The following is a 12,552-nucleotide window of genomic DNA, read 5'->3' as shown; positions in this document are numbered from 1 at the left end:
GGGTGTGAAGCTTGCAACCGGAGGTGTGGCACAATCTAAAAATTAGCATGGTCTGCACAGCCGGCTCCTCTCCCTTCACATCCCTCATCCCCCAGTTTGGAAAATTTGACTGAGAGAATAGGACATGATACTATAGCACATGGCGAGGAACCGAACCGTACAACATATCAAACAGCATCCAAGAAACTCTTAACAGAAAAACTAACGCTGTTTGCACAAACTGTTTGAACAAGAACTTTGAACACAGCAGGTTGACAGCACCGAGGCGGGCGTCCAGTGTCCCCTAGTGGATTCAGAGCAATGGATTTATCGGTAAGTACCAAAATCCTCTTTTTTCTTTCATCCACTGGGGGACACTGGAGTCTTATACAGTAGGGGACGTCCCAAAGTTATCCCCCAGGGAGGGAGAGCTGTCGGTGGCCTGCAAAGCTACATGTCCGAACTTAGAGACACCGGACGCAAAGGTATCAAACTTGTAAAATTTTGCGAACGTGTGGGCTGAGGACCACGTCGCCGCTCTGCAAAGTTGAGTAGTGGAAGCACCTCTGGCAGCCGCCCATGAGGCACCCACTGATCTGGTGGTATGAGCACCCGTCTGAACCGGAACCTTTTTGCCACAAGAAATATAAGCTTGCCGAATGGCAAGTCTAATCCATCTAGTCAAAGACTGCTTAGATGCTGGCCAACCCTTCTTTGGCCCATCATAAAGAACAAACAAATGGTCCGACTTTCTGAAGGACGACGTAACTTGTACGTATAGCCGAAAACCTCGGACAACATCCAAGGACACGTCCCCATCTGCAAAACACTGAAAACATGGGACCACTATTGGCTGGTTTACGTGAAACCCCAAAACAACCTTAGGAAGGAAATCTGCTCTTGTACGGAGTTCTGCCCTATCCTCATGAAAAATTAAAAAGGGACTCTTACACGATAAGGCTCCCAACTCAGAAACCCTCCTGGCCGACGCCAAGGCAAGCAATAACGTGACCTTCCAAGAGAGATATTTCAGGTCTGTTCTTGCCAACGGCTCAAAAGTTGGTGATCTCAAAAATTCCAACACCAAATTTAAGTCCCACGGCGCAGTGGGAGGATGAAAGGGGGGTTGTATCCTCAGAACCCCCTGTAAAAAGGTTTGAACCTCTTGCAAGGATGCTAACCGCCGTTGAAAGAGGATGGAGAGAGCCAAAATTTGAACCTTCAGAGAGCCCATCCTCAGTCCTACATCTAGACCGGCCTGAAGGAAAAGTAAGAGTCTGGATAAGTTCGTCGAATTCCACCCATGTTCCTGACACCAGTCCATGTACTTCTTCCAAATCCTGTAGAAGTGCATGGCTGTGACCGGCTTCCTAGCGGCAATCATCGTAGGAATGGCCGTTCTTGGTATCCCTCTGCTTCTTAAGATCCGGGTTTCAATAGCCACGCCGTTAAACGCAGCCTGTTCAGGTCTGCGTGTAGGAACGGTCCCTGAGACAGCAGGTCCTCTCTCTGAGGTAACCGCCAAGGATCTTCCGATAGTAACCCCCGCAGGTCTGAGTACCAACTCCTGCGGGGCCAATCTGGTGCGATTAGAATTGCCCACACTCGTTCTCGTTTCACCCTTTTCAGAACCCTGGGTATGAGTAGAAAAGGTGGAAAAATGTAAACCCTCCTGTAACACCAAGGTATTGTTAATGCGTCCACTCCTTCTGCTGCTGGATCTCTTGTCCTGGACACATATCTGGGCAGCTGATGGTTTTGCCAAGACGCCATGAGGTCCACTTGAGTTAGACCCCATCTCCTCGCCACCATGTCGAAAATCCGTGGATGTAGGCACCACTCTCCCGGATGCATATCCTGGCGACTGAGATAATCTGCTTCCCAGTTCTCCACACCTGGAATTAACACTGCCGAGAGGATGATGTTTCGCCTTTCTGCCCACAACAAGATCTTTGTGGCTTCCTTTAACGCCATCCTGCTCTTTGTTCCTCCTTGACGGTTTATGTAAGCCGTCGTCGTGACATTGTCCGACTGTATCTTTAAGTGTTGACCCATGACTAGGTCTTCGGCTAAGAGAAGCGCAATGTAAACTGCTCTTAGTTCGAGAATGTTTATGGGTAGGTTGCTCTCCAGTAGCATCCATCTGCCCTGAAACTGATGTTCCTCTAAGACGGCACCCCAACCTCTGAGACTGGCGTCCGTTGTCAGGATACTCCAATCCCAAATGCCTAATCTCTTGCCCGCTGCAAGATTCCTGTGCAACTACCACCCATTTAAGGAGGTTCGTATGAGCGGTGGAAGTCTGATTCTTCGGTGTAGAAGCCAGTGCGAACCTGCTCCCTGAGCAATGAGGTTCATCTGGAATGATCGGGAATGAAGTCTGCCGTACTGGAGAGCTTCGAATGACGCCACCATCTTCTGGAGAAGTTGCACACAGAGGTGTAGAGAAACCGTTTGTGTCCTCAGTACCTGAGCCACTAATCTCTGTAGGTCCTGGACCTTGTTCTCTGGTAGGAATACTCTCAATTGTACCGTGTCCAAGATGAGACCGAGGAATTGAATCCGTTGAGTTGGTATGAGGTTGGATTTCTGGAATTTCACAATCCACCCATGTTGAATGAGAAATTGATGAGATGTCTGAACATCCTTGATCAGCTGTTCCCGAGATGATGCCTTGACCAGTAGATCGTCTAGATAAGGTATAATCGTGACCCCCGACACAGTCTCAATCCTGCAACCATGATTGCCATGATCTTCGTAAAGATTCTTGGGGCTGATGATAGACCGAACGGCAAGGCCCTGAATTGGTAGTGATCCGTCACCAGTGCGAACCTTAAGTAAGCCTGGTGAGAAGTCCAGATTGGGATATGCAGATAAGCATCCTTTATGTCCATGGATACCATGAACTCGCCCTGTTCTAAGCCTGCAATGACCGACTGGATTGATTCCATCTTGAATTTGTAGACCCTTAGAAACTGGTTTAAAACTTTTTAATTTAGCATCGGTCTGACAGTCCCGTCCGGCTTTGGCACAACAAAAAGATTGTAGTAGAAACCCGTTCCTCTCTGAGAGGCGGGAACTGGGATAATGACCTCTGACAGTAGCAATTTTTGAATTGCTGTCAGTAGTGCTTTTGCTTTCTGAGGGCACAGAGGAAATCCCGTTGTAAAAAAACTGACTGTGAGGTCTCTGTTGAAAATCCAGTTTGTACCCCTGGGAGATTATGTTGTTTATCCAAAGTTCTGGTGAGGTGTTGGCCCAGATGTCCCGAAAACCTTCCAGACGTGCGCCAACCAAGGGGGACCCCAGGTGAGCTGGGAGGCCGTCATGCCACTGTTTTGTCAGCAGGTTTATCCTGCTTTCTGGTTGCTGCCTGTGAGCGGCCTCTACCTCTGCCCCCACGTACTTGGCTACCGAAACCTCTTCCTCGAAAGGACTGATCTAAATTAATTAAACGCTGGTCCTGAATAACCTCTCCTAACCTGTGGAGCGGCTCTCGTATAAGGAGTAGGCAGAAAGGTGGACTTCCCTGCTGTAGCTTGCTCAATCCACTTGTCCAACTCTGGACTGAAAAGCATCTCACCCCCAAAGGGGATGGATTCTACTGCCCTCTTGGTGTCAGAGTCTCCTTGCCATTCTCTGAGCCAAAAAATCCATCTAGCCGATATGGCTGATGCGGAGATGAGCGATGCTATCCTGCTGATATCCTTTGAGGCTTGACACAAGTATGAAGCAGATTCTCAAATGTGTTCCGCCAGTTGGGTAATCTCTTCTAAGCTATTTTCTTCCTCAATAGCCTGCACAATACGTCCAGACCATGCTCCCATGGACTTGTTGACCCAAGCACAGACGATCGCAGGTCTCTGTGCTGCACCTGCCGCTACAAAAATTTACTTTAAAGCTGTGTCAACCTTACGATCTGAAGCATCCTTTAAAGTCGTTACATTAGGTATTGGTAAGATTGTCTTCTTCGACAACCTTCCTAGGGAAGCATCCACTACTGGTGGAATCTCCCACTTATCCATTACACCCTTAGGTAGGGGATAAGTTACTTGAAACCTCTTCGGAAATTTAAAGCGTTTGTCAGGTTGTTTCCAAGCCTCCTCCATTTGAGATTGGAGGGATTTAGGAATGGGAAACACTAATGAACGTGGGCTTTTGGGATTCGAACAATTAGAAATCTTCTGGCTCCTTTACTTCTTCTACCTTAAAGTTTAGGATCTCCTTTACCGCGTCAATTAAAGAATCAAGACCCGAGATTGCCGTGTCCTCTTCCGGAAAATCGGCGTATAGGTTAGATTCAATTAACTCACCTTCCTCTGTCTCAATGAGAAGACCCTCTTCCTCCTCTGATTCCGGTATAATAGGAAGAGGTCTCTTAACTGCCTTGCGCACATTTGTTTCTGCTTGTGCGGGCGGTGTTAACCTGATGAGAAATTCCTCCATCGTCTTTGAGAATCCCGCAGCCCATTCCGATTGCTGCTTGCGTGATTCTGCCATCTCTTTGGAGATTCTATTTGCAAGGTTGTCTTCCCATGACCTAGCCAGAGCACTGCTCCCAGGTGGAGCGTCCTTGTCTAAGCAGGAGTCGCACACCCCGGAGCTGCCAACCCGCGTGCTCTTCTTGTTACATTTCGTACAAACATAACAGGTATTGGTTGGTGCTTCAGACATGTTGTTTAAACCCCTTACCCGGGTATTACGCAGCGCTTTCACCCTTTAAACTAGGAAGAGAAAGTCTGTGAGAGATGACGGAAGCGAAGGTATCGGATCCGGCTGGAATTATATATATTATATTATATATATATATATAGTCTAGAGAAGATAGAATAATGGGGGGCGCCAATAGTGCATTAAAAGACGACAATTTATTGACACATCATAAAACACAGGTCTAAAAATGTAAGCGTACCAAAGATGGCGGTATAATCACCGCTGATACATTCGTTTTAAAATCAAAGATACAAGATGGATTCACCACTGCATGTTGCCTTGGGCTCTCTGATGAAGTCCTGGTGACGAAACCGGTAGGGGCGTGGCTTATGAATGGACGCTGAACAAGGCAACATGCAGTGGTGAATCCATCTTGTATCTTTGATTTCAAAACGAATGTATCAGCGGTGATTATACCACCATCTTTGGTACACTTACATTTTTAGACCTGTGTTTTATGATGTGTCAATAAATTGTCATCTTTTAATGCAATATTGGCGCCCCCCATTATTCTATCTTCTCTAGACAAAATCTTTCCCCCGTTGGGAGACGGGAGAACGGGGTGGACGACAGCTGATCTAAACGGCAGTGTGCAGCCAGATTATTTGGAGACTTTACCTGTTTCAATTTGGACTTGTAGTTCCACAGACATTCTCCATTTAAACCCGGTTTGCGCTCACACCTCCAATTTCTTTTTCCTATATATAAAATAAAACACCAGCCGACTCGCAACCCTCACACCCCAACTGTAAATCAGCTACGATGTTAGAGTTGGTATCCGCTTGCTTCCGTGTATTTTCTTCAGGATCTTTGAAACAGAATTCCTTTGAAAATATAATTAGTAGATTATAATTACTTTTCAGAAGATCCTCACAGAACGTAATATATATTTCATGCCAGCAGAGGGAGCTGTTAGCATAATGAATCTTCTAATCACTATATATATATATTTCACCAGCAAGGGAAGCTTGATGCAATAAGAATTTGATAAGGGGCAGAGATCATCTCTGAGATTGGCGCCTGTCTGGGATATTAAAATGGCCGCCAATGAAAGTAAAAAAAATTACCTCCGAAATTATGCCCCAGCTAAGCAGCGCTGTCTCCCCCACTTGTACCTTTAAAACGGAGTCCTGTGATCCCTTTCATATAGGTCCCCACTGCCGCTGGCTGTGCGCTCCCACTGCCCTGCACGTGGCTGAGGGAATCTCCTCAGCCGCGCGGCACTAATCACTGCAGTCTCTCTTCCCCGCCGGCCGGCGTGCGCCAGGACTGCTCTTACCAGGTCCCGTCGCGGCGCCTCTCAGTGATCACGGACCATTTGCGGAGTCTGTGCTGCTGATAGGGGAGACGCTCTGCTGTCTGAGAGACCGGCGCTGTGTCCCTGCTTTTGGCTGCGGCGCTGCGGGATATGACACTTTATATAAATAACTACAGCTACTTTTCAATAAAGCCTATAGGAAACTAAAAATAAATAAATAAATTAACTAACACTACCTGGGCCCTTGTAACATGTTACTCACGTTGCCCAAGTTGAAGAGGATCTCCTGTCAAGAGATGTAGGTCCCTTCAAAGGGATCTTTGTCTCTCCAATATGAACAGGCCTTGTCTCCCTTTTATTAGGTGGACGCAACACACCGTTTTAGAATTATAGTCAGGAGCTTCGTGCTCCCACGTGCTGTACCTCCAGTACAGTTTTTCAAACTAGGGGATGAGGGAAGTGAAGGGGGAGGAGCCGGCTGTGCAGACAATGCTAATTTTTAGATTGTGCCACACCTCCGGTTGCAAGCTTCACACCCCTACTGTATAAGACTCCAGTGTCCCCTAGCGGATGAAAGAGAAAATAAGAATTTACTTACCGATAATTCTATTTCTCATAGTCCGTAGTGGATGCTGGGAACTCCGTAAGGACCATGGGGAATAGCGGCTCCGCAGGAGACTGGGCACAAAAGTAAAGCTTTAGGACTACCTGGTGTGCACTGGCTCCTCCCCCTATGACCCTCCTCCAAGCCTCAGTTAGGATACTGTGCCCGGACGAGCGTACACAATAAGGAAGGATATTGAATCCCGGGTAAGACTCATACCAGCCACACCGATCACACCGTACAACCTGTGATCTGAATCCAGTTAACAGCATGATAACAGAGGAGCCTCTGGAAAGATGGCTCACAACCACAATAACCCGATTTTTGTAACAATAACTATGTACAAGTATTGCAGACAATCCGCACTTGGGATGGGCGCCCAGCATCCACTACGGACTATGAGAAATAGAATTATCGGTAAGTAAATTCTTATTTTCTCTAACGTCCTAAGTGGATGCTGGGAACTCCATAAGGACCATGGGGATTATACCAAAGCTCCCAAACGGGCGGGAGAGTGCGGATGACTCTGCAGCACCGAATGAGAGAACTCCAGGTCCTCCTCAGCCAGGGTATCAAATTTGTAGAATTTAGCAAACGTGTTTGCCCCTGACCAAGTAGCTGCTCGGCAAAGTTGTAAAGCCGAGACCCCTCGGGCAGTCGCCCAAGATGAGCCCACTTTCCGTGTGGAATGGGCTTTTACAGATTTTGGCTGTGGCAGGCCTGCCACAGAATGTGCAAGCTGAATTGTGCTACAAATCCAACGAGCAATAGTCTGCTTAGAAGCAGGAGCACCCAGCTTGTTGGGTGCATACAGGATAAACAGCGAGTCAGATTTTCTGACTCCAGCCGTCCTGGAAACATATTTTCAGGGCCCTGACTACGTCCAGCAACTTGGAGTCCTCCAAGTCCCTAGTAGCCGCAGGTACCACAATAGGCTGGTTCACGTGAAACGCTGAAAACAGCTTAGGGAGAAATTGAGGATGAGTCCTCAATTCCGCCCTGTCTGGAAGATCAGATAAGGGCCTTTACAGGATAAAGTCCCCAATTCTGACACGCGCCTGGCCGAGGCCAGGGCCAACAACATGACCACTTTCCATGTGAGATATTTTAACTCCACAGATTCAAGTGGTTCAAACCAATGTGACTTTAGGAACCCCAAAACTACATTGAGATCCCAAGGTGCCACTGGAGGCACAAAAGGAGGCTGTATATGCAGTACCCCTTTTACAAAACGTCTGAACTTCAGGAACTGAAGTTAGTTCTTTCTGGAAGAAAATTGACAGGGCCGAAATTTGAACCTTAATGGACCCCAATTTTAGGCACATAGACACTCCTGTTTACAGGAAATGCAGGAATCGACCTAGTTGAAAATTCCTCCATCGGGGCCTTACTGGCCTCGCACCCCGCAACATATTTTCGCCAAATGCGGTGATAATGCTTTGCGGTTACATCCTTCCTGGCTTGATCAGGGTAGGGATGACTTCATCCGGAATGCCTTTTTCCTTCAGGATCCGGCGTTCAACCGCCCTGCCGTTAAACGCAGCCGCGGTAAGTCTTGGAATAGACAGGGTCCTTGCTGGAGCAGGTCCCTTCTTAGAGGTAGAGGCCACGGGTCCTCCGTGAGCATCTCTTGAAGTTCCGGGTACCAAGTCCTTCTTGGCCAATCCAGAGCCACGAGTATAGTTCTTACTCCCCTCCGTCTTATAATTCTCAGTACTTTTGGTATGAGAGGAAGAGGAGGGAACACATACACTGACTGGTACACCCACGGTGTTACCAGAGCGTCCACAGCTATTGCCTGAGGTTCCCTTGACCTGGCGCAATACCTGTCCAATTTTTTGTTTAGGCGGGACGCCATCATGTCCACCTTTGGTTTTTCCCAATGGTTTACAATCATGTGGAAGACTTCTGGGTGAAGTCCCCACTCTCCCGGGTGGAGGCCGTGCCTGCTGAGGAAGTCTGCTTCCCAGTTGTCCACTCCCGGAATGAATACTGCTGACAGTGCTATCCCATGATTTTCCGCCCAGCGAAGAATCCTTGCAGCTTCTGCCATTGACTGCTTCTTGTGCCACCCTGTCTGTTTACATGGGTGACTGCCGTGATGTTGTCCGACTGGATCAACACCGGCTGACCTTGAAGCAGAGGTCTTGCTAAGCTGAGAGCATTGTAAATGGCCCTTAGCTCCAGGATATTTATGTGAAATTATGTCTCCAGGCTTGACCATAAGCCCTGGAAATTTCTTCCCTGTGTGACTGCTCCCCAGCCTCGCAGGCTGCCATCCGTGGTCACCAGGACCCAGTCCTGAATGCCGACTCTGCGGCCCTCTAGAAGATGAGCACTCTGCAACCACCACAGGAGGGACACCCTTGTCCTTGGTGACCGGGTTATCCGCTGATGCATCTTAAGATGCGACCCGGACCATTTGTCCAGCAGGTCCCACTGGACAGTTCTTGCGTGGAATCTGCCGAATGGCTTTTCTTCGTAGGAAGCTACCATTTTTCCCAGAACCCTTGTGCATTGATGCACTGAGACTTGGCTCGGTTTTAGGAGGTTCCTGACTAGCTCGGATAACTCCCTGGCTCTCTCCTCCGGGAGAAACACCTTTTTCTGAACTGTGTCCAGAATCATCCCTAGGAACAGAAGACGAGTCGTCAGAACCAGCTGCGATTTTGGAATATTGAGAATCCAATCGTGCTGTCGCAACACTACCTGAGATAGTGCTACACCGACCTCCAACTGTTCCCAGGATCTTACCCTTATCAGGAGATCGTCCAAGTAAGGGATAACTAAAACTCCCTTCCTTCGAAGGAGTATCATCATTTCGGCCATTACCTTGGTAAAGACCCGGGGTGCCGTGGACCATCCAAACGGCAGCGTCTGAAACGGATAGTGACAGTTCTGTACCACAAACCTAAGGTACCCTTGGTGAGAAGGGTAAATTTGGACATGAAGGTAAGCATCCTTGATGTCCAGAGACACCATGTAGTCCCCTTCTCTTGAATTTGAACCTCTGTATGTAAGTGTTCAAAGATTTTAGATTTAAAATCGGTCTCACGGAGCCGTCCGGCTTCGGTACCACAACAGTGTGGAGTAATACCCCTTTCCCTGTTGCAGGAGGGGTACCTTAATTATCACCTGCTGGGAATACAGCTTGTGAATGGCTTCCAACACTGCCTCCCTGTCTGCTTGTAAAGCCCCAGCGTCATGCTGAGGGCTTGGCAGAGGCGGGGGAGGGCTTCTGTTCCTGGGAACTGGCTGATTTCTGCAGCCGTTTCCCTCTCTGTCACGGGGCAGAAATGAGGAACCTTTTGCCCATGTGCCCTTATGGGAACGAAAGGACTGCGCCTGATAATACGGCGTCTTCTTATGTTGAGAGGCGACCTGGGGTAAAAACGTGGATTTCCCAGCTGTTGCCGTGGCCACCAGGTCTGAAAGACCGACCCCAAATAACTCCTCCCCTTTATAAGGCAATACTTCCATATGCCATTTGGAATCCGCATCACCTGACCACTGTCGTGTCCATAACCCTCTTCTGGCAGAAATGGACAGCGCACTTACTCTTGATGCCAGTCGGCAAATATCCCGCTGTGCATCACACATATATAGAAATGCATCTTTTAAATGCTCTACAGGCAATAATATATTGTCCCTATCTAGGGTATCAATATTTTCAGTCAGGGAATCCGACCACGCCAACCCAGCACTGCACATCCAGGCTGAGGCGATTGCTGGTCGCAGTATAACACCAGTATGTGTGTAAAGACATTTTAGGATACCCTCCTGCTTTCTATCAGCAGGATCCTTAAGGGCGGCCATCTCAGGAGAGGGTAGAGCCCTTGTTTTGACAAGCGTGTAAGCGCTTTATCCCCCCTAGGGGGTGTTTCCCAACGCACCCTAACCTCTGGCGGGAAAGGATATATGCCAATAACTTTTTAGAAATTATCAGTTTTTATCGGGGGAAACCCACGCTTCATCACACACCTCATTTAATTTCTCAGATTCAGGAAAACTACAGGTAGTTTTTCCTCACTGAACATAATACCCCTATTGGTGGTACTCGTATTATCAGAAATGTGTAAAACATTTTCCATTGCCTCAATCATGTAACGTGTGGCCCTACTGGAAGTCATATTTGTCTCTTCCCCGTCGACACTGGAGTCAGTATCCGTGTCGGCGTCTGTATTTGCCATCTGAGGTAACGGGCGCTTTAGAGCCCCTGACGGCCTATGAGACGTCTGGACAGGCACAAGCTGAGTAGCCGGCTGTCTCATGTCAATCACTGTCTTTTGTAAAGAGCTGACACTGTCATGTAATTCCTTCCAGCAGTTTATCCACTCAGGTGTCGACCCCCTAGGGGGTGACATCCCTATTACAGGCAATTTGCTCCGCCTCCACATCATTTTCCTCCTCATACATGTCGACACAAACGTACCGACACACAGCACACACACAGGGAATGCTCTGATAGAGGACAGGACCCCACTAGCCCTTTGGGGAGACAGAGGGAGAGTTTGCCAGCACACACCAGAGCGCTATATATATATATATACAGGGATAACATTATATAAGTGTTTTTCCCCTTATAGCTGCTGTATTGTTTATACTGCGCCTAATTAGTGCCCCCCTCTCTTTTTTAACCCTTTCTGTAGTGTAGTGACTGCAGGGGAGAGCCAGGGAGCTTCCCTCCAACGGAGCTGTGAGGGAAAATGGCGCCAGTGTGCTGAGGAGATAGGCTCCGCCCCTTTCTCGGCGGCCTTTTCTCCCGTTTTTCAGTATAATCTGGCAGGGGTTAAAATTCATCCATATAGCCCTGGGGGCTATATGTGATGTATTTTCGCCAGCCAAGGTGTTTTTATTGCTGCTCAGGGCGCCCCCCCCTAGCGCCCTGCACCCTCAGTGACCGAAGTGTGAAGTGTGCTGAGGAGCAATGGCGCACAGCTGCAGTGCTGTGCGCTACCTTGATGAAGACAGGATGTCTTCTGCCGCCGATTTTCCGGACCTCTTCTTGCTTCTGGCTCTGTAAGGGGGCCGGCGGCGCGGCTCTGGGACCGGACTCCATGGCTGGGCCTGTGTTCGATCCCTCTGGAGCTAATGGTGTCCAGTAGCCTAAGAAGCCCAATCCACTCTGCACGCAGGTGAGTTCGCTTCTTCTCCCCTTAGTCCCTCGATGCAGTGAGCCTGTTGCCAGCAGGTCTCACTGAAAATAAAAAACCTAAAACTAAACTTTTCACTAAGCAGCTCAGGAGAGCCCCTAGTGTGCACCCTTCTCGTTCGGGCACAAAAATCTAACTGAGGCTTGGAGGAGGGTCATAGGGGGAGGAGCCAGTGCACACCAGGTAGTCCTAAAGCTTTACTTTTGTGCCCAGTCTCCTGCGGAGCCGCTATTCCCCATGGTCCTTACGGAGTTCCCAGCATCCACTAGGACGTCAGAGAAAAACCTTTGATGAGGGTGTTTCTTGAAAGCGAACGCATAACCGTGAGATACCGCTTCTTGCTCCCAGGCATCTGTGGTAGACTGCTGACAGATCTGTGCAAACTGAAGAAGTCGGCATCCCACCCTGGGGACCCCCAGGTGGAGGCCCGCACCATCAAGCTGATGGCTTATCTTCTGATTTGGAAGCCGGCCCTCTGGTAGCCCAATGCTTTTTAGTCTTACCAGACTTGTCAGATTGAGACTGTTTGCCATAACCCTTTCCTTTTGTTTTTCTTGAGTACAAAAGGGCCGAAAAGCTGGAAATCTAGGCTTGGATTTGTGTGTGAAAGGAAGCTTCACTTTCTTGGAGTCTGCCTCTGACTCCAAAATACTGTTTCATTCTTTATCAAAAAGAATATCTCCAGTAAAAGGCAAAGACTCCAGAACCGTCTTGGATTCTGAATCAGCTTTCCATGTATGTAGCCAAACCGCTCTGCAAGCTGCTACTGCTGAGGCAAATGCCTGAGAGGCAATTGTACCCATATCCAAGGCTGCTTCTTCCATAAACATAGCTGCCTGTTTGAT

General features: G+C 48.5%; 1 protein-coding gene across 4 annotated transcripts in view; it reads right to left on the bottom strand.

Moving 5' to 3' along the window:
• The window catches only part of STK16 (serine/threonine kinase 16), a 105,875-nt gene that overhangs the window by 49,054 nt on the left and 44,269 nt on the right, over positions 1–12,552 (bottom strand). The window lies entirely within an intron of this gene.

This window comes from Pseudophryne corroboree, chromosome 7, assembly GCF_028390025.1.
Source record: "Pseudophryne corroboree isolate aPseCor3 chromosome 7, aPseCor3.hap2, whole genome shotgun sequence".
Lineage (NCBI taxonomy): Eukaryota > Metazoa > Chordata > Amphibia > Anura > Myobatrachidae > Pseudophryne > Pseudophryne corroboree.
The sequence above is the reverse complement of the archived record's forward strand: the minus strand, read 5'-3'. Positions and strand labels throughout refer to the sequence as shown.